Source organism: Salmo salar, chromosome ssa04 (assembly GCF_905237065.1).
Source record: "Salmo salar chromosome ssa04, Ssal_v3.1, whole genome shotgun sequence".
Taxonomy (NCBI): Eukaryota; Metazoa; Chordata; class Actinopteri; order Salmoniformes; family Salmonidae; genus Salmo; species Salmo salar.
The window spans coordinates 86,757,962-86,767,961 of record NC_059445.1 but is presented as its reverse complement, the minus strand read 5'-3'; the positions used below and the strand labels follow the sequence as shown (position 1 = coordinate 86,767,961).

General features: G+C 42.2%; 1 protein-coding gene across 1 annotated transcript in view; it reads right to left on the bottom strand.

The window, feature by feature from the left end:
• Positions 1–10,000, bottom strand: part of LOC106604030 (serine/threonine-protein kinase DCLK1) — a 180,610-nt gene that overhangs the window by 32,322 nt on the left and 138,288 nt on the right. The window lies entirely within an intron of this gene.

Sequence of the window (10,000 nt, the reverse complement as noted above, 5' to 3'; positions counted from 1 at the left end):
CAGACTACAGTCACATACAGACCAAGGCTGTATCCCAAATGGCACCCTTTTCCCCCATAGGGCCCTGGTAAAATGTAGTGTACTATATAGGGAACAGGGTTCCATAGGGCTCTGGTCTAAAGTAGTGCACTATATAGGGAATAGGGTTCCATAGGGCCCAGGTCAAATGTAGCGTACTATATAGGGAATAGGGTGCCATAGGGCTCTGGTCTAAAGTAGTGCACTATATAGGGAACAGGGTTCCATAGGGCTCTGGTCTAAAGTAGTGCACTATATAGGGAACAGGGTTCCATAGGGCTCTGGTCTAAAGTAGTGCACTATATAGGGAACAGGGTTCCATAGGTCTCTGGTCTAAAGTAGTACACTATATAGGGAACAGGGTTCCATAGGGCTCTGGTCTAAAGTAGTGCACTATATAGGGAACAGGGTTCCATAGGGCTCTGGTCTAAAGTAGTGCACTATATAGGGAATAGGGTTCCATAGGGCCCAGGTCAAATGTAGTGTACTATATAGGGAATAGGGTGCCATAGGGCTCTGGTCTAAAGTAGTGCACTATATAGGGAATAGGGTTCCATAGGGCCCAATCAAATGTAGTGTACTATATAGGGAATAGGGTGCCATAGGGCTCTGGTCTAAAGTAGTGTACTATAATAGGGAATAGGGTGCCATAGGGCTCTGGTCTAAAGTAGTGTACTATAATAGGGAATAGGGTGCCATAGGGCTCTGGTCTAAAGTAGTGCACTATATAGGGAATAGGGTTCGATAGGGCTCTGGTCTAAAGTAGTGCACTATATAGGGAACAGGGTTCCATAGGGCTCTGGTCTAAAGTAGTGCACTATATAGGGAATAGGGTTCTATAGGGCTCTGGTCTAAAGTAGTGTACTATATAGAGAATAGGGTGCCATAGGGCTCTGGTCTAAAGTAGTGCACTATATAGGGAATAGGGTTCCATAGGGCTCTGGTCTAAAGTAGTGCACTATATAGGGAACAGGGTTCCATAGGGCTCTGGTCTAAAGTAGTGCACTATATGGGGAATAGGGTGCCATAGGGCTCTGGTCTAAAGTAGTGCACTATATAGGGAATAGGGTTCCATTTTAGAATCAGCTCAACAGATCAATATATGATAGACTTCTGATCGATCAATGGCTTTTATTAAAGATGATGTTGAATTAAGACTTCATACAGTATAAAACAGCAGGTAGAGGAGCGGACAACACATATAGCCGTAATAAATTACAATTAAAACTCTAATAAATTAAAATTAAATCTTTAATAAATTAATACTCTTTCATGCAGATCTTAAGGAAGGACAGACCTTCGTTTGTCGCTAGACAAACCGCTACTACTGTGGCTACAGACAGACAGACAGACAGACAGACAGACAGACTTGGAAAGTCATCTTAATGGGAAAGAGGGAGACAAATCCCCCTTTTTACGTGATACACTAGCCTATTGCGTATCGCTGTCCAGTTAGTGTTGATTTACTACTTAATAAACATATCTTTAAAACGATACCTATGACGTAATAACACTGCTAGTGGTATAGAGGGTTGGTGAACGGCCCTCCAAACAATAAACCAGTGTTTCCCAATCCTGGTCCTGGAGACCCAAAGAGGTTTTCCCATAACACACCTTTTAACTAAAGGTGATGAGATGATTAGTTGAATCAGGTGTGTGAGGGCAGAATTTGGAGACACTGCCTTAAACAAAACATACAGAACAGTACAGAATGAACGATGGGACACATGACATGTCAATGGACGATGGACAATGATAAATAGGTCAGGAAATAAAACACATACAGATAACATCAGAGAACATAACATGGAAGAAAAAGTATATACATACATACATGGACCAATTTGAGACAGCAGCAAACCAAGACAGATTATAGAGAGAGAGAGAGAGAGAGAGAGAGAGAGAGAGAGAGAGAGAGAGAGAGAGAGAGAGAGAGAGAGAGAGAGAGATTTTTTTGACACTGGAGCGGAGACAGAGAGGAGGAGGAGAGAGAGAGAGAGGAGAGAGAGAGAGAGACAGAGAGAGGAGGAGAGAGAGAGAGAGAGAGAGAGAGAGAGAAAGAGGAGGATGGGAGAGAGAGAGAGAGAGAGAGAGAGACAGAGAGGAGGAGAGAGAGAGACAGGGAGAGAGGAGGATGGGAGAGAGAGAGACAGAGAGGAGGAGGAGAGAGAGAGAGAGACAGAGAGGAGGAGGATGAGAGAGAGTTACTGCCATGCATGACATCACAAACACGCAGTCACACATAACTTGTTAACTAAAGTGTCTGTTCTCTCTCAAGAGTAACGAGCAACATTCAGATGTGTTTCTGAGCAGTACGATCTGTGTGTGTGTGTGTGTGTGTGTGTGTGTGTGTGTGTGTGTGTGTGTGTGTGTGTGTGTGTGTGTGTGTGTGTGTGTGTGTGTGTGTGTGTGTGTGTGTGTGTGTGTGTGTGCAGGGCCTAAAATGTACTTTATGGTCCACCAGCCACTGTTGCAGGTAGATTAAAAAATCTAACAGCCACCCTGAACTTTTTACCATCCAAAAAATATATATATTTGTTGTTAAAATTACACCAACAAAACACAAAGAAAACAGATGAGCTGATTTGTAATGTTTCTAAAACATGTATTACTAGTAGGAAGTAATGTGGTATATTTTTTGGAATTAAATTTTTGTGACCCGAGTCACAGATGAGATTTAAAAAGTGTACCTGCCCCTTTACGGTGCGAGAGGTTACCGTGGTAACGCGACTCCGGTCATGTTTGAGTCTGCGAGAGCCTGACCAGTAGAAGTGTTGTCTTCCCTTAGCAGTGGAAACATTGAGAAACAACCTATAGCTAGAGATGCTGTGGATAATTCAGGAAAATGGGTCACAATAGTGTACAGTAAACCACTGAACCATACTGCTCTACTGAACCATACTGCTCTACTGAACCATACTGCTCTACTGAACCATACTGCTCTACTGAACCATACTGCTCTACTGAACCATACTGCTCTACTGAACCATACTGCTCACTGAACCATACTGCTCAACTGAACTCTACTGAACTATACTGCTCTACTGAACCATACTGCTCTACTGAACTCTACTCTACTCTACTGAACCATACTGCTCTACTGAACTGAACTCTACTGTACTGAACTGAACTCTACTGAACCATACTGAACCATACTGCTTTACTGAACTCTACTCTACTGTACTGAACTGAACTCTACTGTACTGAACTGAACTCTTCTGTACTGAACTGAACTCTACTGAACTCTACTGAACTGAACTCTACTGAACTGAACTGACTATTTTAATAAAGTAATATATATTAGCCACTGTCAATGCAAAATACCAAAACAAAACTAACTATACAATACATTTTGTTGTAGGCAGAACACATCGGAGTAGGATTCTATTGCATTGACAGGCACTACTCAGCACGTAGTCTACACAGACCGGTGCGGCATAACCAATCAGAGCTGCAGTAGGCCTATATGCAAATAGACCATTGCCATTTATGGATCTGAGCCATTTACTTTGAACTGGACTGTGTTTACAGCACGAGGGGTTGTGAGGAGATGAACTGGACTGTGTTTACAGCATGAGCGGTCGTGAGTAGATGAACTGGACTGTGTTTACAGCATGAGTGGTTGTGAGGAGATGAACTGGACTGTGTTTACAGCATGAGCGGTCGTGAGTAGATGTGTTTGTTTTGAGATCAAAGCCAGAGCTGCATGTAGCGACTTGTGTACATTCTGTTCACGTCCTTCGCTAGTTAGTGAGTTATTAGCCAAGTTAAAGATAATTTGTAGTCAGCAATGAGGGAGTGATTGCTTCCTACAAGAGAAGAAAATGTGTACATTTCTAGAAACCTTTGAGAAGCGAGTCAGGTAAAGAGCTTTTTTTTTTGGGGGGGGGTCTTAAAGGGGCAGTGTTCTAATTTGAGACATGCTTAAATAAGCTAAGTAGCCAATAGGCAGAGGGTAGCATAATTTGTCTGATTCTCTGTAATAACGGTATGGGAATAATAATGCATTTTATTTTGTTAAGTGGTTTCTTGTATCATACAACACAAACAACATGTTCAGTCACCTCCTTGTCTGACGGACAAGTGGATAAACAGGTTCATGTGAAGCCCTGCATGTTGTTTAAAGACCCCACATTGGCTGATACTGTAGGCTGAACGATAGAACAGCTATTTCCATGTTAAAATGTTATGGGAGGTATTTTCTCCATTGTTTTTGATGGTAGACCAGTCTGGTAGGTCTACGTTATGAATCAAATAGACACAGGAGCCTACTCGACCACTGTTATAACTGTAACTTAAAGCAGGTACAGACTCAGTGTTCACCGTAAACGCGCGCTGGAAGTTGTACTAGGCTAGGCTGTATAAAATACAATCCATTGTGTCTGTGGAAGGGAAAAGCCATTCATCTGAATGAGAACCTGCACTCACCTGTAAGTCGCTCTGGATAAGAGCGTCTGCTAAATGACTAAAATGTAAAAATGTAAAAAAAAAAAAAATGTGAGCTGCCAGGGATTTTACTAGGTCATACAGTTCATTGATTTTATTGTATTCTATTGAGCCTGCTGAAATACAAAACAAAACAGACCAGCATCAATTTAAAGCTGGTCTCTGCTGATCCATGCTGGTGAAGCTGGCCGGCCAGCATGGTCTAGCTGGTTATGCTGGCATACCAGCCTTCACTGTGATCTGAACACTGGAGACCAGCATAAGCTAAAATAAAACCAGTATCAAGTCTCATTAAGCGGGCTTGCAAAGATGCATTTAATTCCTATTGGAAATCTAGCCAGAGTGAATTCACGCAATCTGCATTCAGAATGACTGCCGGGGTTAGAACCATGAATGAATGAGACTAAATAAATCATCTAAGCCATTTCAGCAACAGGTGCAATAAATCCAACTAACAGATTGTAGAAACAGTGATTTATCTTTGTGTACCATAAGATACATTAATTGATTAATTAGTTAATTGAGGAATTAGTTAATTGATATTGCAAAATCTTCTAAAAAATATAACTGTAATAGAGCATGCTGGGAAATATGATAATGATGGGCGTGGCTTAGCAGACCAGGAACATTCTGATTATTTGAGAGGGAGTAAACCTCACTGGGACTTTGAACTCACAACCTCTCGGTTGCCAGCGACCTGAATTTCCTTCTACGTCACTGGATCTGTGGGTATGACAAAGATTTTAAAAAATTTAACTAATAGACATTCTGTTGTTTGTCCATGAAGGGGAACCATTTTGAGTGTCATTTAGAACACTCTCATGAAGAACCCCCTTGGTTCCATGTAGAACCCTTTCATTAATGGCATTAACCTGGTGCACACAGAAAACACATGAATCACAGTTTCTCACAGCTCATTTATCCACTCCCATTTCTACAATCTTGCATTATTAACAGGTTACTGTGAATTTTCCAATAACTTAATGGCAGTAGGTCAGTTTGCTGCAAGTAGTTACTATGAAATCTTCACTAACTTACTATAGCTGATCGCTGTCATGCTCACTGACCTGATGGTGTTGCAGGAAGGTCAATTTCCTGCCATCCAAGAGGGTGAGGCCCAACGAATACTTAGTAGTTTTCACCTGTTATAAGCATTATTTTTATTCAAAAAAACGTTCAGTGAAGGTAGCTAGTTGCAACTAATTTACTGTTAATTTTACATTCATTTAATGACATCCATTTGCCTGTTGAGCTTCCAGTAAGTTACTGGCAGTTAGTTTCCTGTAAAGCTTCCAGTAAGTTACTGGCAGTTAGTTTCCTGTAAAGCTTCCAGTAAGTTACTGGCAGTTAGTTTCCTGTTAAGCTTCCAGTAAGTTACTGGCAGTTAACGTACCCGATTTAATCTGATTACTACTCCTGCCCGATTTAATCTGATTACTACTCCTGCCCAGAAACTAGAATATGCATATAATTAGTAGATTTGGATAGAAAACACTCTAAAGTTTCTAAAACTGTTTGAATGGTGTCTGTGAGTATAACAGAACTCATATGGCAGGCCAAAACTTGAGAAGATTCCATACAGGAAGTGGCCCTGTCTGACAATTTGTTCTCCTTCTTGGGCATCTCTATCAAAAATACAGCATCTCTGCTGTAACGTGACATTTTCTAAAGGCTTCCATTGGCTCTCAGAAGGCGCCAGAAAGTGGAACGACGTCTCTGCAGTCTCTGGGCGAAAAACAGCAGGAGTTTTTGTGAGTGGTCAGGTAGGGAACAATGACACTGGAGATGCGCATCAACCAGACGAATCCATGTTTTTCTTTCAGTCTTTGAATGAATATAACGTCGCCCGGTTGGAATATTATCGCTATTTTGCGAGAAAAATAGCATACAAATTGATTTTAAACAGCGTTTGACATGCTTCGAAGTACGGTAATGGAATATTTTGACATTTTTTGTCACGAAATGCACCCGCACGTCACCCTTCGGATAGTGACCTCAACGCACGAACAAAACAGAGCTATTTCAATATAACTATGGATTATTTCGAACCAAAACAACATTTGTTGTTGAAGTAGAAGTCCTGGGAGTGCATTCTGATGAAGAACAGCAAAGGTAATCCAATTTTTAGTTAGCACCAAACTTGGTGGGTGTCAAAATAGCTAGCCTGTGATGGCCGAGCTATCTACACAGAATATTGCAAAATGTGCTTTTGCCGAAAAGCTATTTTAAAATCTGACACCGCGATTGCATAAAGGAGTTCTGTATCTATAATTCTTAAAATAATTGTTATGTTTTTTGTAAACGTTTATCATGAGTAATTTAGTAAATTCCCCGGACGTTTGCGGTGGGTATGCTAGTTCTGAACATCACATGCTAATGTAAAAAGCTGTTTTTTGATATAAATATGAACTTGTTTAAACAAAACATGCATGTATTGTATAACATAATGTCCTATGAGTGTTATCTGATGAAGATCATCAAAGGTTAGTGCTGCATTTAGCTGTGGTTTTGGTTTTTGTGACATATATGCTTGCTTTGAAAATGGCTGTGTGATTATTTTTGGCAGGGTACTCTCCTGACATAATCTAATGTTTTGCTTTCACTGTAAAGCCTTTTTGAAATCGGACAATGTGGTTAGATTAACGAGAGTCTTGTCTTTAAAATGGTGTAAAATAGTCATATGTTTGAGAAATTGAAGTTATAGCATTTTTAAGGTATTTGTATTTCGTGCCACGCTCTACCATTGGATATTGGTGAGGCGTTCCACTAGCGGAACGTCTGACCCTAACAGGTTTTAATTCAGCTGTAAAAAAAATACAGCTTCTTGTTGTTTACCGTACTTTCACTGCAACCAGTAGCCTGTAGTATATCGTAAAAATTACAGGAACTTTTTAACAGTGTTGCATTTCATGGCATTTAAGAAAAACATGGAGGAGAGGGAAAGAACGGGCTGGTTCTTCACAACCATTACAGCAGTAACAAACCCTTTCTGATATGCTCTCACCTGTCTTCTTCTTCTTCTGTATTATGGCGGTCCGCTAAGAAATATATGTGCATATGCATCCACCTACTGTATTGGCTGTGTATCAGCTACCGTATTGTAGTTTGAATTCATTACACTTTGTGAAACAGTTGGCCTACCAACTAATCCTGCAGCTATTAAAAGCTGATCCACTAATCCCCCTCAACCCTGGCAAACAACTCCTCAATAACTTTTTCTTCTCTTTTTTTTGTATGCTGGTCTGCAAAACCACGCCCATCATTAACTACATTTCCCAGCATGCTCTATTGCAGTTAGATTTGTGGAATTGTTTGTTTCAATATCTATGTTTATGCATGTACACATTTTCCATGTCTTAATGTATCTCAGGCTAAACAAAGATACATATCATTGTTTTTTTCTAAACTAATCCAATCTGTCGGGTGGACTCGTTACTGAAATGGTTGTTCCAGTGTAATTGGTTTAGATATTCTCATTTCTTAAATCTTGCTAAACCCTGGCTGTCATTCTGATTGCAGATTCTAATTGTTGGATAGCCCCACTCAGGTTGTATTCCAATAGGAATAACACTTCACTTTGCAAGCCAGCATAATGTGACTTAGCAGGGTCTCCAGTGTCCAAAACACAGTGAAGGCTGGTCACCATCCAAAACACAACGAAGGCTGGTCACCATCCAAAACACAACGAAGGCTGGTCACCATCCAAAACACAACGAAGGCCGGTCACCATCCAAAACACAACGAAGGCCGGTCACCATCCAAAACACAACGAAGGCCGGTCACCATCCAAAACACAACGAAGGCCGGTCACCATCCAAAACACAACGAAGGCCAGTCACCATCCAAAACACAACGAAGGCCGGTCACCATCCAAAAACACAACGAAGGCCGGTCACCATCCAAAACACAACGAAGGCCGGTCACCATCCAAAACACAACGAAGGCCAGTCACCATCCAAAAACACAACGAAGGCCGGTCACCATCCAAAACACAACGAAGGCCAGTCACCATCCAAAACACAACGAAGGCCGGTCACCATCCAAAACACAACGAAGGCCAGTCACCATCCAAAACACAACGAAGGCCGGTCACCATCCAAAACACAACGAAGGCCGGTCACCATCCAAAACACAACGAAGGCTGGTCACCATCCAAAACACAACGAAGGCCAGTCACCATCCAAAACACAACGAAGGCCGGTCACCATCCAAAACACAACGAAGGCCGGTCACCATCCAAAACACAACGAAGGCCAGTCACCATCCAAAACACAACGAAGGCCGGTCACCATCCAAAACCCAACGAAGGCCGGTCACCATCCAAAACACAATGAAGGCCGGTCACCATCCAAAACACAACGAAGGCCGGTCACCATCCAAAACACAATGAAGGCCGGTCACCATCCAAAACACAATGAAGGCCGGTCACCATCCAAAACACAATGAAGGCCAGTCACCAACTGGTCGTTGTGTTTTGGCTGGTGACCAGCCTTCGTTGTGTTTTTTGTTGTGTTTTTTTTCAGCAGGGGAGATAGCTGTACTACCAGTGGACATGGCAGTATACTACAATGTATGACTACAATGTAAATGTGTGGGTGCTGTTCTCTCCCTCAGAATTCACAGGAAATCAAACCAGAGAGAGAGAGAGACCTACTAAAAATACAACACACACTCTAGTCCCTACCCAGGAACGTTCTGAACTCTACACAGTTCAACTCAGTAATAACCTCAATATGACCGTCAGTCTGCTGGAGTGACGCTGTGAGTTACAGAGGCTACAGTATACAGGAGAGAGCCGACGGAATATAATATATATGCCTTCCTTTGTGGTAGCAAAGCAATCTTTATAAGTGGAAGAGCTGCTCTGGCGTGCTGCATGAAACAGAGGCGTGCTTCACCTGCGCTGAAAGAGTGGCAGACATGCTCCAGCGTCTGTGCTTCTTCCTCCCCCGTTCACAGACTGACTTCCCCATTCTCATAGCATGGCCAGGTTAAGAAGACCCCGGCGCGACCTTAAGAAGACCCCAGCATGACCTTATAGAGCAGATGGTCTTTGAATGTATAATACACTGTTACGAGACGAGAGGAGAGGAGAGGAGAGGAGAGGAGAGGAGAGGAGAGGAGAGGAGAGGAGAGGAGAGGAGAGGAGAGGAGAGGAGAGGAGAGGAGAGGAGAGGAGAGGAGAGAGTCATCCTAATCAATGATCAACTAATTGTTTAGTAGGCCTGAGGGCCAGGTTCCACGATCAATTAATCGTGCCTGGATCAATACGAGCACGAGACTAAAACCAGACCAGATCAATCAATCTCTGCACATTACACACACACAGACACAGACACAGACACACAGACACACAGACACACAGACACACAGACACACAGACACACACACACAGACACACACACACACACACACACACACACACACACACACACACACACACACACACACACACACACACAGTCATGGTCAGAGCTAGACGGTATAGATTTGAATACTACTTTTGACCAGGACCCAAGTGGGGAACTATGTTATT